Source organism: Macrotis lagotis, chromosome 2, assembly GCF_037893015.1.
Source record: "Macrotis lagotis isolate mMagLag1 chromosome 2, bilby.v1.9.chrom.fasta, whole genome shotgun sequence".
Taxonomy (NCBI): domain Eukaryota; kingdom Metazoa; phylum Chordata; class Mammalia; order Peramelemorphia; family Peramelidae; genus Macrotis; species Macrotis lagotis.
In genome coordinates this window covers 22,395,942-22,412,489 of record NC_133659.1, presented here as the reverse complement: position 1 = coordinate 22,412,489, position 16,548 = coordinate 22,395,942, and the positions used below count along the sequence as shown (strand labels likewise).

Below are 16,548 nucleotides of genomic sequence, written 5' to 3'. Positions count from 1 at the left end.
AAATTGAGAGGTAGGCTGTATGGATTGAATGGATGGATGGATGGATGGATGGATGGATGGATGGATGGATGGATGGATGGATGGATGGATGGATGGATGGATGGATGGATGGATGGATGGATGGGTGGATGTATGGGTGGATGGATGTATGGGTGGATGGATGGGTGGGTGGATGGGCAGATGGGAGATAGGCAGACAGAGAAAAATATACAATCCATATATATATATATATATGTATGTATATATATGTATCTGTATATAAATAGATATGTATATATATCTATATATTATATATAATTTATGTATTAAAAGCAATCATTTCCATAACATAATTTTAAAATGGAGATTTTCTTATCTCAACCTACATCAGCCCATTTGTCCTAATTTAACTCTCTTGAGTCAAGAGGAATAAACCTAAGCCCTAACTCTATATTTCGTGGTTCATTCATTTCAGTCATGTCCAGTTTTTCATGGTCCCATTTGGAGTTTTCTTGGCAAAGATATTGGAGTGGTTTGCCACTTTCTTTTCCCATTTATTTTACAGATGAGGGAACTGAGGCAGGCATAGTTAAGTGACTTGCTCAGGGTCATATAACTAATAAATATATGAGGTCAAATTTGAACTCATGTCTTCCTGACTCCAGGTCTGGCACTCTATCCACTGAGTCATTTAGCTGCCCTCTAACTCTGTGACCCTAATCTTAATCATTATGTCCATACAGATTGGTCCAGAACTATATACCATGTCCTAATCTCTCTCCTGATCTAAATTCCTGTATGAACAACTGTCTATTAAACATCTTGACCTAAAAGATGTCCCATAAGTAACTTAAACTCAACATGACCAAAAGAGAACACTTTCTCTTTCCCCCAAACCAGGGCTGTGTTGGAGCCTTCTCAAATAAATTATTAAAAATTGTTAAATTTTCAATGTGAGTATTTAAAGCTTGGAAATCCCTATAAAACAGGGCTGATTCATCCTTGTTGATTTTCTCCAACACTTGAGAAAGAGTTGGAGAATATATTAATAATGCAAGTTAAACTTGATTTGTGCATTCTTTTTTGGGGGGAGAACTTAATGTTTGCCAGCACACTACTGGAGAAAGTAGACTGGTAACTGAGCACAGTACCCCCTCACTCAAATCCAATTCACTTGCTTGTCAGGGTATCACCTCCCTGATGTCATGGTCTTCTTCAAGAATAGAGGGCAAGGGGGGCAGCTAGATGGCACAGTGGATAGAGCACCAGCCCTGGAGTCAGGAGTACCTAAGTTCAAATCCAACCTCAGACATTTAATAATTACCTAACTGTGTGGCCTTGGGCAAGTCACTTAACCCCATTGCCTTGCAAAAACCTAAAAAAAAATAGAGGGCAAGAGGGAAGCTAGGAGGTGCAGTGGATAAAACACTGGCCCTGGAGTGGTAGTCTAAAAGTAAAACAGCATATTCAGAATAAATTTCATAAAATAAAAACCCATCTATTAAAAAAGAATGGAGGGCAAGCATCAGCTGCTTGTGGGTATATTGTATTTCTTCTGTGTCTATTTTGAATATACTGATACATGTGCAATGTTATCTCTCTATTAGAATGTTAAGTCCCCTAATTCAGACATTGATGCACTGTTGGAGGAATTGAAAAACAATTCATAAATTCTTTAGAGCAATTTGAACTTTTCCCAAAGGGCTATAAAACCATGCCTACCCTTTGGCCTAGTAGTGTCATTGCTAGGTCTATACACTAAAGAGATGAAATATGGGGAAAAACAATCTATATGTAAAAGGGATATTTATAGCAGTTCTCTTCTGGTAGTGAGGAATTGGCAACTGAGGGGATGCCCAGTGGTTTGGGAATGGCTCAAGAAATTGTGGTATAGGATTGAGGTGAAATGCTGTCCTTTTATGAGAAATAATGAACAGGATGCTCTCAGTAAAAAAAACTTAGAGCAGATACAATGGAAAATATACTATATACAATGTAACAGCAATGTTGCAGGATACTCAACTGTGAATGACCTACCTTTCTCAGCAATGCTGTGGCCCAAGAGAACTCTGAAGGACTTATAATAAAGAATGCTATCCATTCCCAAAGATAGAGCTGATGATGTCTGAATAAAGACTGAAGCATACTTTTTTTCTTTCTCTTTATTTTTTTTTGAGGTTTCTCTTTGTGTGTGGAGGGGGGGTTATGTTGAAACTAATTTTTGCATGTAGCTGGAGGGAAAATTTTAAAAATAAAATTTAAAAAAGAATGTAAGTCCCTTAAACGTAGATACTAGTTGAGATTTTTATTTTTTTGCTGCCTCAAGTCTCTCCCCATGCCAATCAATCCTCCATTCAACTACCAAAGTGATTTTCCAAAAATGTAAATCTGATTGTTACTTCAATGACTCCCTATCATTGCCTGAAGTCGAAATCAAATCTAAAATCCTTTGGCTTTTAAAACCCTTTATGGGGGCAGCTAGGTGGTACAGTGGATGGAGTACCACCCCTAGAGTCAGGAAGACCTGAGTTCAAATCCAGCCTCAGACACTTAATTACCTAGCTGTGTGGCTTTGGGAAAGTCACTTAACCCCATTTGCCTTGCAAAAAAAAAAACCTAAATAAAAATTAAAAAAATTAAAAAAAAACCTTTATGGGGGCAACTAGGTGGTGCAATGGATAGAGTACCAGCCCTGAAGTCAGAAAGACCTGAGTTCAAATTCAGCCTCAGACACTTAATAATTAACTGTGTGACTGTGGGCAAATCACTTAACCTCATTGCTTTGCAAAAACTAAACAACAAATAACCCTTTATGACCTTATCCCTTAAAGAGAATTCATATTTTCAGTTGTGCTGCCATCTACATGGCCTTGAAAAAGGTCCTTCTCTTGGGGTGGTGTTGGTAATCAAAGCCACCACAGAGTAGAGAGGGGCAGCAAGCCCAGCTGAAGTCAGGAAGACTTATCTTCATGAGTTCAAATTCTGCCTCAGACACCTACTAACTGTATGACCCTGAGTCAGTCTATTTGCCTCAGTTTCCTCATCTGTAATAAGCTGAAGAAGGTTATGGCAAAGCACTTCAGGATCTTTGCCAAGAAAACTCCAAATGGTGTCACAAAGTCAGACTGGATTAAAAACTGAACAATAACACAAGGAGGAGAGGAAATCTAAGCTTAAGCTGAAAACCAGAAAGCAATGGTCTCATGTCTAGACTCACAGGAGTTGCTCATTCATAAGGTTTGGCTTAATTAGTGAAAGAAACCCCATGACATCCACCAATCAAATCATGATGGCAAAGGTGAATTCTTTTAGTTGGCTTTAGCAGAATTAGAGAGGAGGTGGCCTATCTCTTTCCAATTACCACCATTGAGTCCCATCCATCCCAACGTTTCCAGACCTTGTCACCACTACCTTCAAGCCTGCTCAGGTCTGGTTGCCTCCTAGCCTGCTGTTTTTTGATCTCTTGGGTCATGGGTCTGATCAGGATCAGCCCTTTACCTGTAGGGGTTGGGAGGTGGCTGCCAGTTGAGGACCTCTCTACCCTTTAACTTTGACTCCTGTCAACATCTCCCTTTCAACATGTTTATGTCATGTGCATTTGATTCATCTGTCATGAATGCAATGAGAGAAACAGGAGCAAAAAGGTTACATCAGGTGACTTCAAAGGGTCCTTTCACTTCTGGCTTGAATTGTACAATAGAAGAGGTGAATTTGTTGAGGAATGAAAATACCATTGTAGAGAAGAAATAGGATCCTTCTACTAATTTCCCTTTTTATTTAGATAGAATAATTTATATATAATTATGCATTCTATAGACATGTATATCTAAATATAGAAGCATATAGAATGCTTCTATCCTATATACTGTAAAAAAAAGTTTGTGTCTATAGGAGACATATAATAAGCAATAAAAATGAAAAAATGAAGGGCTTTGTAAAGCAAGATTCTATGAACCAATTGGTTCTTGCTCCCAGCACTTGCCTGGTAGGTCCTCCAGCCTCTTCTTCACATGTTGCATTCCATCCCATACTTTGAAGATCAAGTTAAGTGAGAAAAATCGATGCTATGGAAAGAGCACGGCTGAAGGTCAAAGGTCAAGTCCTGGTTTTTCTGCTTACTTTATCCATGACTTTGGTCAAGTTCCATCACTTTGCTGGAGCCTAGTTTTCTCCTCTGTACAATGGAGACATTAGAATCCATGATGTCTAAGCTTACTATATCTATAATCAAACGAGCTACAAAATGTCAACTGCTCTGGGAAGTCTTTTTTTTTGTTGTTTTAGGTTTTTGCAAGGCAAACGGGGTTAAGTGGCTTGCCCAAGGCCACACAGCTAGGTCATTATTGAGTGTCTGAGGCCGGATTTGAACCCAGGTACTCCTCTGACTCCAGGGCCGGTGCTTTATCCACTGAGCCACCTAGCCACCCCTCCCGGGAAGTCTTTATCCACTGCTCTCATCTCTGATGGCCTTCCTCCAATGACTTCAAAGAGCATGTTGTTTAAATATTCACTTGTAACTGCTGTGTAAGATTAAACATTGCAGTTATCCACCTGTGTCTTTTATCCTTTTAAGAAAATAGGAGCCTCATGAAGGCAAGTATCTTGCATTTTTTCTGCATCTATCTGGAAAACACTGTTACATGCAATGTCTGTCTTAGAATGTAAGTTCCTTGAGGGTAGACGAAGGTTCAGATTTGTATTATTGTACTCAATAGCTGGCAAAGGCACTTTTAAAAAGATGATCTCTTGATTGATCAATTATCCAAACTCTATTATCCCCATTTTACAGATGGGGAAAGTAAGGTAATGAGAGATGCAGCGATAGGACAGTGGGTAAAATTGCTTCACAGAGTCTGAAACTTGGAAAGTACTTCAAGGGTCATCTAGTCTAACTCACACCCAAAGGGATCAGCTCATCAGTCAAGGGAGCACTTATTTGAATGCTTACTGTGTACCAACACTGTTAACATACGTGACAAGAAGCCATGTGGCCTCTGGGAGAAGACCCTGAATGAGATAGCAATCATTTGAAGATTGCCATGTGGTAGAGAGGTTAGTTTTATTCTGGGCAGAACTAGGAATAATGAGAAGTTGCAAAGAGAGAGACTGAGGTTTATCAACTACGATTCCCTTACAATTAGGAAAATTCAGAACTGAAATGACCTATTTTGGACGGTGATGGGCAACCTCTCCTTGAAGGACTTTAAGCAGAGACTAAATGCCCATCTGTTGGTATGCTAACGTGTTATTGTTGTTCAGTTATTTCATTTTTGTCCAACTTCCATGATTCCATTTGGGGTTTTCTTGGCCAAGATCTTGGAGTAGTTTTCCATGTCCTTCTCCAGCTTATTGTACAGATGAGGGCAGTCAGGTTGTTCAATGGATTCTTAAGAGCACCGACCTTGGAGTCAGGACAATAGTTCTAATCCAGCCTCAGATGCTTGAAACTTACTATGGGTTAGTCATGTCCCCCTGATTGCCTCACGTCCAGGGATATCTCCAGACATCTTGATTCATTTCTGGCTATTGGACCCAGATGACTTTGAAGAAGAAAGTGAGACTGGTGACTTAGCACAGCCCCCCCCCATTCAAATTCAATTCATGTGCTTGTCATGGCATCACCTCCCTGTTGTCATGGTCTTCTTTGAGAATGAAGGACAAATATTTTATATATGAGGAAACTGAGGCAAACAAGATGAAGTGACTTCCCCAGGGTCACCCAGGTCAAATTTATCTTTATAAGTCTTGCTAACTCCATTATCTGATGTTCTGTCCATTGTGCCATTATGGGGATCCCATTAACATATGGGTTAGACTGCATGACCACTGAGTTACCTTCCATCTCTCAAATTCTGTGATTCTGTAGTTTTCTTTAGTCAGAAGAAATGGTTTCAACTACAACACTTATGAACTATCACTTCACCTTCTGATCCTTCAGTTTCCTCATCCATAGAATAGGGAGTATGTGATAATACTTATCTTGTCTACCATCATTTCCTAATAAGTAAGCAATGAATTGACTTGGAAGCCTGCAAAAGTGGGAACTGGGACAAAGCAAGGGAAGATATTCAGAACAAGGGAAAGGAACGCCAGCCTGAAGCCCAGACATGTAGGAGGACCCTCTTCACAGACAGGAAAAGTCTCTGTTTTGCCTCAAAAGTGCCTTCAGTATAAAAGAGAAAGTATATTTTGAATAAATAAAAGAAATAAACTTTTTTTTTACCAGCTTGAAAGTATTTACTTCTCCTGTGTACCACAGATTATTTAGACTAAAACCCTGGAGCCAGTTTTGGGTCTACCACTGCCTTTTGTGCTTTGGCAGAGAATGTGTTATCATGAGTCCTAGAGAAGCCCAGGAGAAAAATGCTTCCAAATCTCCCAGATTAGTATGGGAGAGCTCAGTTCTCTTCTAGACATGTTGAGTTTGAGATCTCTATATTGAATAAAGAACCTTAGAACCAAAACATCTCATTATCTCCTGTGTGACTCTGGACAAGTCATTTCATCTCAAAGTATTCTACACCAATGGATTAAACATAAAAAAGGGGACCACTAAACTATACATAAGAATTGACTTCAAAAACCACACACACACTTCTATAATTCTTTTTCTTTTTTAATATTCATTTTGTTAAATATTTCCCAATTACATTGAAATATGACTTAGGCAGCACCCAGGAGTGTTGAAGGTCAAATATGTCCACTGGCTATGTCTTTGACAACTTTGTTCTTCATAGCTCTCTGAAATGCAAAGATGGTGCTGACCTACATTGAAAAGGGGTCTCTTGATCTGAACTGAGACTTGGGGGAAAAAACTATTAATTGTAAGAAGTAGAGGGAAAGGAGGAGTGCATCTCAAGCAGAGTTTAGCCTGGTCAGAGTCACAGAGGGAAGAGATGCCATGACAAGTTTGGAGAAAAGTCAAGTAATCTTTGGAGTTCATAAAATGGACTAGTATTCACTAAGTCTGGAAAAGCTGAGTGAAGATACACAAAATGAAAAAAAAAATCTATCTTATCTTAGAGGAAATGGGGAGCCACTGGAGATTCTTGAGAGTGGCATGAAAAGAGTCAGATTTGAGAAGATCATCTTGGCAGTTGAATGGGGATAGTTATGAAGAAGGTTGAGATTGGATCAGAAGTCCAATGAGAAGACATGCAATATTGAAGTTAAGAGCTGATGTAGGCCAAAACTGGAGTGATTGAGGGGTGCATGAAGAAAGTCATTTTACCTCTAAGTATTCCAAACCAATGGGTTAAACATTAAAAAGGGGGCCACTAAGCTATATATAAGAATCAACTTTGAAAACCACATACATGCGCACACTTCTATAATTTTCTTTTTTTTAATTGTTTCATCATTTATCTTTTGGAATCATGATCTTTCTATTGATCATAATTCTAGCAATCATTAATGTTGTTTTTAGTGCTATTAGATTTTTCCTGGCTCCACTATTTCATTCTTCACTGCTTTATAAATTATCCTTTGGGTTCTGCTAGCTTCACTTTGCATCAGATCACATAAATCTTTCCATACCTTTCCAAAGTCATCTATTTCCTCATTGCAGAAGGGTGATGGGTTTAAGGTACAGAATGAAATATATTTTTGTATACAGCCAGAGGGAATTATTGCTTATCTATTGATATTGGTTCATAAAATTTTTCTTTGCTTTTTTGGTGGTAGTGATGATGATGATGTTTCTCCTTCATTCTTGAAGAAGACCATGATATCAGGGAAGTGAAACCATGACAAGAAAATGAACTGGATTTGAGGGAGGGGTGCTTTCAATGGAGTAGGGGAGAAAGAAAAGAGATTTCTATTAATGTGGTCCTATTAGTTTATTTTTTAATAGTGCTGAGGGATCTACAGCTGTGAAATGTTGCCTATGTTTTTAGATTAGATTACAGAATTGTTCATTTTCTTCAGAGGGAAAGTACCAGCTATTGGGAGGGACCAGGAAAGGCTTCTTCAGAAGTGAGACCAAGCTGATGGAAACCAAAAAGTAGATATGAGGGGGAAGAACAGTCCAGATATGATGGCCATTTAATGAACATTCACAAAACTGAGAAATTAAATATCGCATGCAAGGAACAACTAGATTTGGGGGAATTCAGATTATGGGGTACTTGGACATTTCAAAAGCATGATGGACACAAGAATAGGAAAAAAGATCAGAAGATTTGACAACTAAGAAGATAAAGTGAAAGATGAGAATTTTAGGAAATGTCAAAAGACTATGCTCTGAGCCTGGAAGTCAGCAGGGAGACTTGATTAGTTGGAGCAAAATTCTAAGAACACGGTAAGTCATTGGGAAGAGAAGAAGTGGAGACCAAGAGCACAGATGACCTTTTCTAGGAATTTGCCAAGAGAAGGCTAAGACAATTTTGAAGGTTACCTTGATAGGAGGACCACAGTTGAGTCTTTGAAAGAGCTGAGCCTTGAAGCTATCTCTCCTAACACTCAGACAAGTGTTCTTCCCATTTAACCACACTGGTTCCCTATCTGTATTGGCCTCCTTCTTTCTTTCTCTGGAGCCAAGAAAGTGTGACCAGGAAAAGTCCCCTCTGGAGTGGTTCAGGGCAAAACTCATTCTGCTGGAGGATAAGGGTCAGCCTAGCTTAAGGTCCTCCCAGAATCTTCAGAGTATCAGGAATTAAAAAAAAACCACTTTCAGGGATCTGAAGGAGAGTGTCTTCATTTTGATGGCTCCCCTCAAGACCCTGACAAGCTGAATGGCAGCCATGTCACGCAATCCTAGACCAGGGCACCAGGGGTTTCTCATTTACAGTCCAATATCATTAGGGTCAAGGAGACCGACCCAGCTGTCCAAAGCAGTAAAGGACTTGGATTTGGAAAGGCCTGTATAAAGAGGCAGGGGGTCATTGTGGATCTGAGACAGCTTAGATGGGCTGTCAGCAAAAACCAAGGATTATTGGATTCATCAGTCATACCAATTGACAGAAGGGTTGTGCAGAAGGGTAGGAAATGGAGCCTTTCCAGGACCAAGAGGTAATTCAAGAATTGGCAAAATTCAAGGGGCTTCCTAGTAGGGCACTGGAAAGAGAAAAAGGTTCAAAAGCTATTAGTAAAACCTCATGATGAACAACTTAGGTTTCAGCATCTGCTAAGCTCATGTGTAAACCAGAAGAGGTGGCTAGGCAAATGTATTCCATCCCTCCTATTCCCATATTCCACATTTGTTTCTTCCATATGCATATACCATCCAATAGCAGAATCTCACTGATAGAAAAAATTTAGAACTCTCTAAGGTGACTGGGTGGTATAGTGGATAGAAAAGACTTGAGTTCAAATCCATTCTCACCATTTTCTAATCATGTGTCTAAATCTTTTTGCCTCAGTTTCCTCAACTGTAAAATGAGAATGCTAACATACTTCCTGGTGTGTTGTATTTATAAGGTACTTCACATGAATAAATTTTTGTTCTTTTTCTAGAATGACCTGGATAGGCCTATGGACCTTTGCTTAGAATTTTTTAAAAGAATAAAATGAAATTTGTAGAACAGAGAAAAGTCATAGTTCTGAAAATACATTGATTTTTATTTTTGAATAATTTAATTATTTTTTGTATTTCATATTTTAAAATAGTTTTAAAAAATGAATCCTGTGTTCTCCAGTCTCCTCCTCATATACACTGTTTTTGGTTTTTGCAAGGCTATGGGGTTAAATGACTTGCCCAAGGTCACACAGGTAATTATTGTCTTGAGACAGGATTTGAACTCTGATCCTCCTGACTCAAGAGCTGCTCCTCTATCCACTGTGCCACCTAGCTGCTTCTCTCAATAGATTTTTGATCAATGAGAGCTCATTCCCTAAATAAGGCACATAGGATTTATAATACACTTTATGTGTATTACCTCATTGATTCCTCACAACTACTCTGGAAGGTCAGAGCTCTTATTTCTGTTTTTTTTTACAGCTAAGTAGATGGAGGTTAAAAAAGGCTACGTGATTTGCCCAGGATCACACAGCTACCAAGCAACCAGTGCAGGATTTGAACTCAGTTCTTCCTGACTATTGATTGCCTCCTAATTCCATGTAGTAGGCAAAATCTCAAGGGATGGAATACTCGGTTCAAGAGTCTGACATTTAGAAACTGAGTATTACTGAGAAATTAAATCGATAATTAAGGACCTTTTATGTATGCTTTGGTTTTAAAAATAAACCTGTCCTCAAGGAGCTTATTACAAAGAGAAGCATCATCTTGGGTCTTCCCAAAGATACCTTCAAAGGACCCCAAGACAGGAGAGGAAGACTTTGGGCACCCCAGACCATCCCTCATCTTACTCAGTCCTACACTCTCAAGGCAAAGGGGTCTTTCCTGGACCATACCCCATGATCCCTCACCTCCCTACTGAAGGATGCCTAGCTATCCTCCTTCCCCATCTCATTTCCAATTCTGCCACCTCTGAAGACTAATTCAAGTCCTACTTACAAGGAATCCTCTCTAATGATTCCCAACCCCACTTAGCATTTTGTTACTTGCTAATGTAATTACTATCTATTGTACAGTATATCATAGTTCATCTCTGTTTGTGTCTTTCTTCCTAATAGATTGTCAGTGTCCTGAAGGTGGGGTCGTTCTTATCTAAACCTTGTGGCATTTCTGGTACCCAGCATAGTGATCTGCATACGCTAAGTATTTAATATCTGATTATTGGATGGAAGGAGGGAGGGAAGGAAGGAAGAAAGAGGAAGTGAGGGAGGGAGGGAGGGAAGGAAGGAAGGAAGGAAGGAAGGAAGGAAGGAAGGAAGGAAGGAAGGAAGGAAGGAAGGAAGGAAGGGAGGGAGGGAGGGAGGGAGGGAGGGAGGGAGGGAGGGAGGGAGGGAGGAAGGAAGGAAGGAAGGAAGGAAGGAAGGAAGGAAGGAAGGAAGGAAGGAAGGAAGGAAGGAAGGGAGGAAGGAAGGAAGGAAGGAAGGGAGGGAGGGTTGATTTGCTGTTAACTGAATGACTTGGGGTATTTACCTCTTCTCTCTGGCCCTGTTTCTTCACCTGAGAAATGAGTTGGAGCAAATGATCGCAAAGATTCCTTCTAGCTCTGAGAGACTGTGTCTCAATATTTTCTGTTCTAAAGTCCCTCCCAGCTCTGACATTTTCTATTGGAAAAACCATCCCAGCTTTCATGGTTTCCAAGGACCCTCCCAATTCTAACATTCTATTAATCTAAATGAAAAAAAATAAAAGAGAATTACTGGCTTGTGTCACTGCCTTTCTCTCACCATGGACTTAAGCTGGTGGATTTGGTCAGTGACTTCCCTCTATTCATCTATTTATTCTGTCCACAACTTGTTTTGCACAGATTTGTATATTGTCTACCCTTATTGGATCGTAAGTTCCCTGAGAGCAGAGAATATCTTTTGCCTCTTTTTGAATCCTATTATACAGTAGCTACTTAATAAATATTTGACTGAGTCCAGAGTCAGTTGGGTGACAGGAAATCAGCAGATTGTCTGAGCTGCCTGATACCTCTGTGTGTGTGTGTGTATTTGTGTTGACAGAGGGGTGTCCTCAGTGACCCCAGAAGTGTGGTGGAGACACACCTTCCCACTCGATCCCCTAGATGCCTAAGCCATGTCTTCTTTTGTACCAATTCAAACCAATCTAATTATTTCTCAGACTGGTGGTGGATTTGCAGAGAAATGACCTTATATACTTCTCTGGTGTCCGGCCAAAGTTATTCTTCCAGAAACCAGTAGACCTCCAGATTTTCTTATTATGCTGTTTATTTAGGGTTCCTGGTTGGTGGGAGGGAGGCTGGACTGCTTACATACTGCTTCAAAACCTGGTGTTCTGACCTGTGGACAATGAGACAGCAGCAGTGATCACAGAGAAATAACTCCTCGAGGTCCTCTGCCCACCAACTCCTCCATCACTGACCAATTAACAAGACATAGTTAGAAGGGGAAGGTGGAAGCATACATATGCCCATCACACTCACAAAACAATGAAGATCATAGTTGAGCTGGTTTAGATAAATTCTCCCATAAAAAAAAGTGACCTTGGAGCTAAACTCTGGAGTAAGTTGTAAGGCCTAGATTGCCATGAGTAGAGTAAACAATACCTGAACATCAGAACAGGGGTATAGAAGTAAGGAGCATGAAGCCAAAAGAGCTGAGTTCAAATACTGACTATTATTTACTGTGAAGCTTGGCAAATCACCTCTCTGGACCTCACTTTCCTCATCTGTGAAAGCCAGTGATTGAACTAGAAATTATTTCATTAGTTTTCTTGTTTCTTCTCCTATACTTAGCTTGGTGAGAGGCACATAGTAGGCATTTTATAAATGCTAGGTTGATTGATTAGATGATCTCTAAGGTTCCTGGCAGCTCTCTATATCATATGAATGGAGTCCTTTATCTCCTAATATTTTCATAACCCAAAAGGAAAAGGGTATTTCTTGTAAATGAGGTCCAGAGTTTTCCTGTCATCCCAGACAGCTCTGTCTCTCAGTTACTCCTGGAAGGCTGTAATGAGAGCATCAGAGTGCAGAGTGTGCCTGTGTTTGAAACATAAAACCCTTGCCCTCAGCCTGTTTTCAAGAATCCTCCTGTCCCCAGGTTATCTTCTGGGGGACTCTTCCCTGCTGAGAAAGCATCAAATCCATATGGCCCCATCTTTCCTCACTGGGCCCCAATAGCACTTTGTTCTTCAAGGTTCCCAGGGATTAATGAGTCTGACAGCAACTAAACAACCAAACACATGGGAGCTGCAAAGGATATGGACTGTGAAATAAGAGGCAATCCCAGAGGTCTGCAATATTATGGAGCTAGAGAATTCTGAAGGTCATCCAAATTATATGACCTTAGAAAAGTCACTTCCCCACCCTCTTCATTTGCATTGAACTCAGGGCTGAACTCAGTAATTTCTAACAATTCTTGCTAGCTTTAACTTTCTTTAGTGTTTGGTCATACATACTTCTCTTTCAGTTCAGTTGTATGACATTCCCTTTCTTTGTTTCTTCCTTTCCTTCCTTCAGTCTTTCTTTTCCTATTTTTTGCCTGTTTGTTTCTTTTCTTCTTTTTTTCCTTTTTTTCCCTGCCTTTTTTTCCCTTTCTTTTTCTTTCCTCCCTTTCTTTTTCTTGTTTTAGTTTCTTTTCTTTTTCTCCTCCTTTGTTTCTCTTTCTGGCAACATATTTTATGGCTTGTCTTCCCTACAATCAGGAACCCTTTTAATTTCTTCTTCTGGAACTAGTCCAGAAATAATCATTTCTAAGACTCCTTTCTAGCCACTCTCCCCCTATGGAGGTGTGTGGCCTAGGGACACCCACAATGACTAGGAGTCAAAGTCCCTGCCAAGAGAAAGGAGGCTTATGTACTTGGATGGGGAGTTCTTCCTCAGGGCATCCATATTTGTCATTCTGCTTCCCTCTTGGCATCCCCACTCCACAGATTCAATTTAACTTAAAAAAATACCCCCCCAAACCTCAGAACCCTGTTTCCCAGAGTAGGTCACGCATGACCTTTTGTCCTCAGCTCTAAATCAAGGCTAATACAAACAAGATTCAGTTTGAACAGGGAATAGGGGAAGGACAGATGAATACTCTAATCCCATTTTTTCCAACTCCCAGAATCCTGTGACTGATCAACACTGATCCAAGGCAGGGGAGGGACCAGAATTCTGAACCAAGTAGGTTTGGGGTTGGGTATAGTAAGGTTAAGAAGGAAGACAAACCATCTTTCTCACAAGCTCAGTTAATATTTAGGCAACAGTCTAGGGAAGAAATTCAATACATTAAGCTTGTTAGTAAATAGTGCCTAGTTTTTCTTTGTCTCACCAGCAAAGGTTCTAGCGGAGAGGAGATTAAAGTGAACTCTCACAGTAGATATTGTTCTGGAATTAGGAGTTAAAATACTTCCTCTCCTAACACCTCTTAGAAGCTTTAGGTGGGAGCTCCAGGGCTCAGCATTGTTTGTTTTGTTTGTTGTTTGCCCTTCATTCTCCAAGAACCACAGGATTCAGAGAAGTGATGCCGCCATGATAGGTACTTTAATTGGATCTGAGGGAGGGACTTCTGGGCTCAGCTTTATGGGGTTAAGAGAAAAAGATTAGCTTTCAGAAGCATCTTTAAAAACTGCTAGATGACTGTGAATAAAGCACCGGCCCTGAGTTCAAATTTGATATGGGACACTTAATAATGACCTAGCTGTGTGACCTTGGGCAAAGCATTTAACCCAACTGCCTTTCAAAAAACCCCAAAACAAACAAAATAAAATCTTAGATGGAGTGGGGGAGTGGGAGGGTGTGAAGGGGTGTGGGGGTGGGAAAGAGTACAGGGTTGGGGCGGAGGAAAATAGTTCGGGGATGGAGTCGTTCTTTGCAAAGAAACAAGCTTTGAACTGGGGACCCTGACGACGGGTTAGCCCATGGACCAGCAAGCCCTCAGTGGGGGCCTGCCTAGCTTCAGTGCTCTTGGGTTGGGTGCCCCAGCTTCAGAAACTGCTGCTGCTCTTCCCCCCCCCCAAAAAAAAGGAAAAAACCCTCCTGGGACCTCACCTGTCAAAGGCCAGCATGTTTCAGAAACAGGTGTAAAACCAGGCCGGGTTCACAGGCTCGAAGTAACAGGGATACGAGAAGGAATAGAGGACCCAGTTATCAAGGCAGTGGACATGGTAACTGTGCAGGCAGGGCATACAGTGGATGACGTTCCTGTAGATGAAATCCATCACTCAGACGACACAGTTAGCAGGGTTATTACAGTCACCACATCGGAAAGGGCGACAATGACAACACACTCCTCCGAAAACTTTTTTGGCCTATAAATTGGTTATACAATCTTTGGACCCATGTTCCACAACGTGCTGAAACCTAATTGTTCATTTGGGGCCCTGCCAGCTTTATAACCAGTTACCCAGGAAGCATGATCCCTGCCACCCCTTCTACTCTGGCAGTAACCCCAAATAAACTGAAGTCTGCTGTCGTCATCTGCCTTGTTCTAGCAACCTCTGTTTCGTAGCTCCACGCGGAAGGTTCTAAGCTTGCCCTCCAGCTCTAGCTCCGCCACTTTCTGTTCAACGTCCTGATGTTTTCGGCTCTTTGCTCACTATCTCTACTATTCTAGAGATTCTAGGAAATGGAAAATTGTATTTATTAATGGTTCACCAAATTATAGGTGAGCTGATATTCCTGAAAGTAGCCATCCTTATGGAGGGTCTGGTGGCAAAGTGGCCAGGAACCAGGGCTGATTTCAGATCTGACCTCAGAATCTTTCTAGTTGTGTGATCCCGGCAAGTTGCTTCAACCTGTTTGCCTCGGTTGTCCTCATCTGTAAAAGCAGCTGAAAAGAAAATGGCAAACCACTCCAGGATCTTCACCAAGAAAATCCCAAATAGGGTAATGGTGAATGGGGTACAACTAAAAATGACTTGACAGTAATAACAGCTGAAGGGAGCCAAAGTCATCACAACAGCAAAATTCTTCCCCCGCTTCATTTCAGAGTCCACAAATATGGATCTCTTCTTTCATTTTAGAGTAGGAATAGACCTCAGGGACACTCTAACCCCAAGCTTGCTCAATTCAACTCAATAAGTATTTTATTAATTCTTGACTGTGAACAAGACACTGGACTTGGAGCTGAGAATCTGATTCTCTGTCATTCTGAAAAACACTTGAAAACTATGTCCAAAAAGTGACTTCAATAGCGCACTCATTCCCTTGGGCTCCGCTATCACTGGGTATATACATACATACATACATATGTATGTATGTATGTATTAGCTATAATGGTTGCGTCTCTGTCTCCAGTTCCAGCTGACTGGATCTTATACTCTTCATGGGTTTTTTAGGATTTTTGCAAGGCAGTGGGGTTAAAGTGGCTTGCCCAAGGCCACACAGCTGGGTAATTATTAAGTGTCTGAGGTCGAATTTGAACTCAGGTATTCCTGACTCCAGAGCCAGTGCTCTATCCACTGTGACACCTAGCGCCCTACTCTTCATGTTTTAAAGAATTTTTGCTCAGATCCTTTCCCAAAATATTTGTTTTTCTTCATTTTAGGTCTGATCTGACATTTTAACTCTTCTTAAGGACATTCATTTTCTTAGGATTTTTTTTGACCCTCACATCAAGCCAGTAAGGTTAGGAGAGCAGGTGTTTTTATCCCTCATTTATAAACAGGAAAGCAAGGCTAAGAACTGAGGATTGCGACTCCCCCCACTCTGAACCTCAGTTTTCTCATCCCTAAAATGATTGTAGAGATGGAATTCCATGACTTTTTTTTACAGTTTCTTCTAGGTCTTCATCTTAGGAAAAAAGCTAAAGTTTTAGGAACTTAGGTTCCCAGAATCAAAGAATGTTTAAGGTGGAAATGACTTCAAAGTTCATCTCTTTTCACCAAGGAAGAGAGGGAGGGAAGTATAAAGGAGAATAGCTCCCCTAAGATCCACAGACAGCTAGTGGCAGAGCTCATGAGGACTTTGAAATCTATGACCTATGTCATCATGTCTCCATCATTCCACTTTAAGAAATAAAGGGTGGTTGGGTTGGGTAGGAAGAACTATACTTGCAAAAGTGAAAGGCTCAGCAGATTGCCTTGAATCTAATAACCTACCTCCC

At 40.6% G+C, this 16,548-nt stretch overlaps 1 long non-coding RNA gene across 1 annotated transcript; it reads right to left on the bottom strand.

The window, feature by feature from the left end:
• Positions 1–11,703: 11,703 nt before the first annotated feature.
• LOC141510937 (uncharacterized) lies at positions 11,704–15,181 on the bottom strand. The gene is made up of 2 exons (XR_012475202.1): positions 14,493–15,181; positions 11,704–11,793 (listed from the first exon to the last, which is right to left on the bottom strand). It is a non-coding gene; the product is annotated as an uncharacterized LOC141510937 (long non-coding RNA).
• Between the last annotated feature and the right edge of the window lie 1,367 nt (positions 15,182–16,548).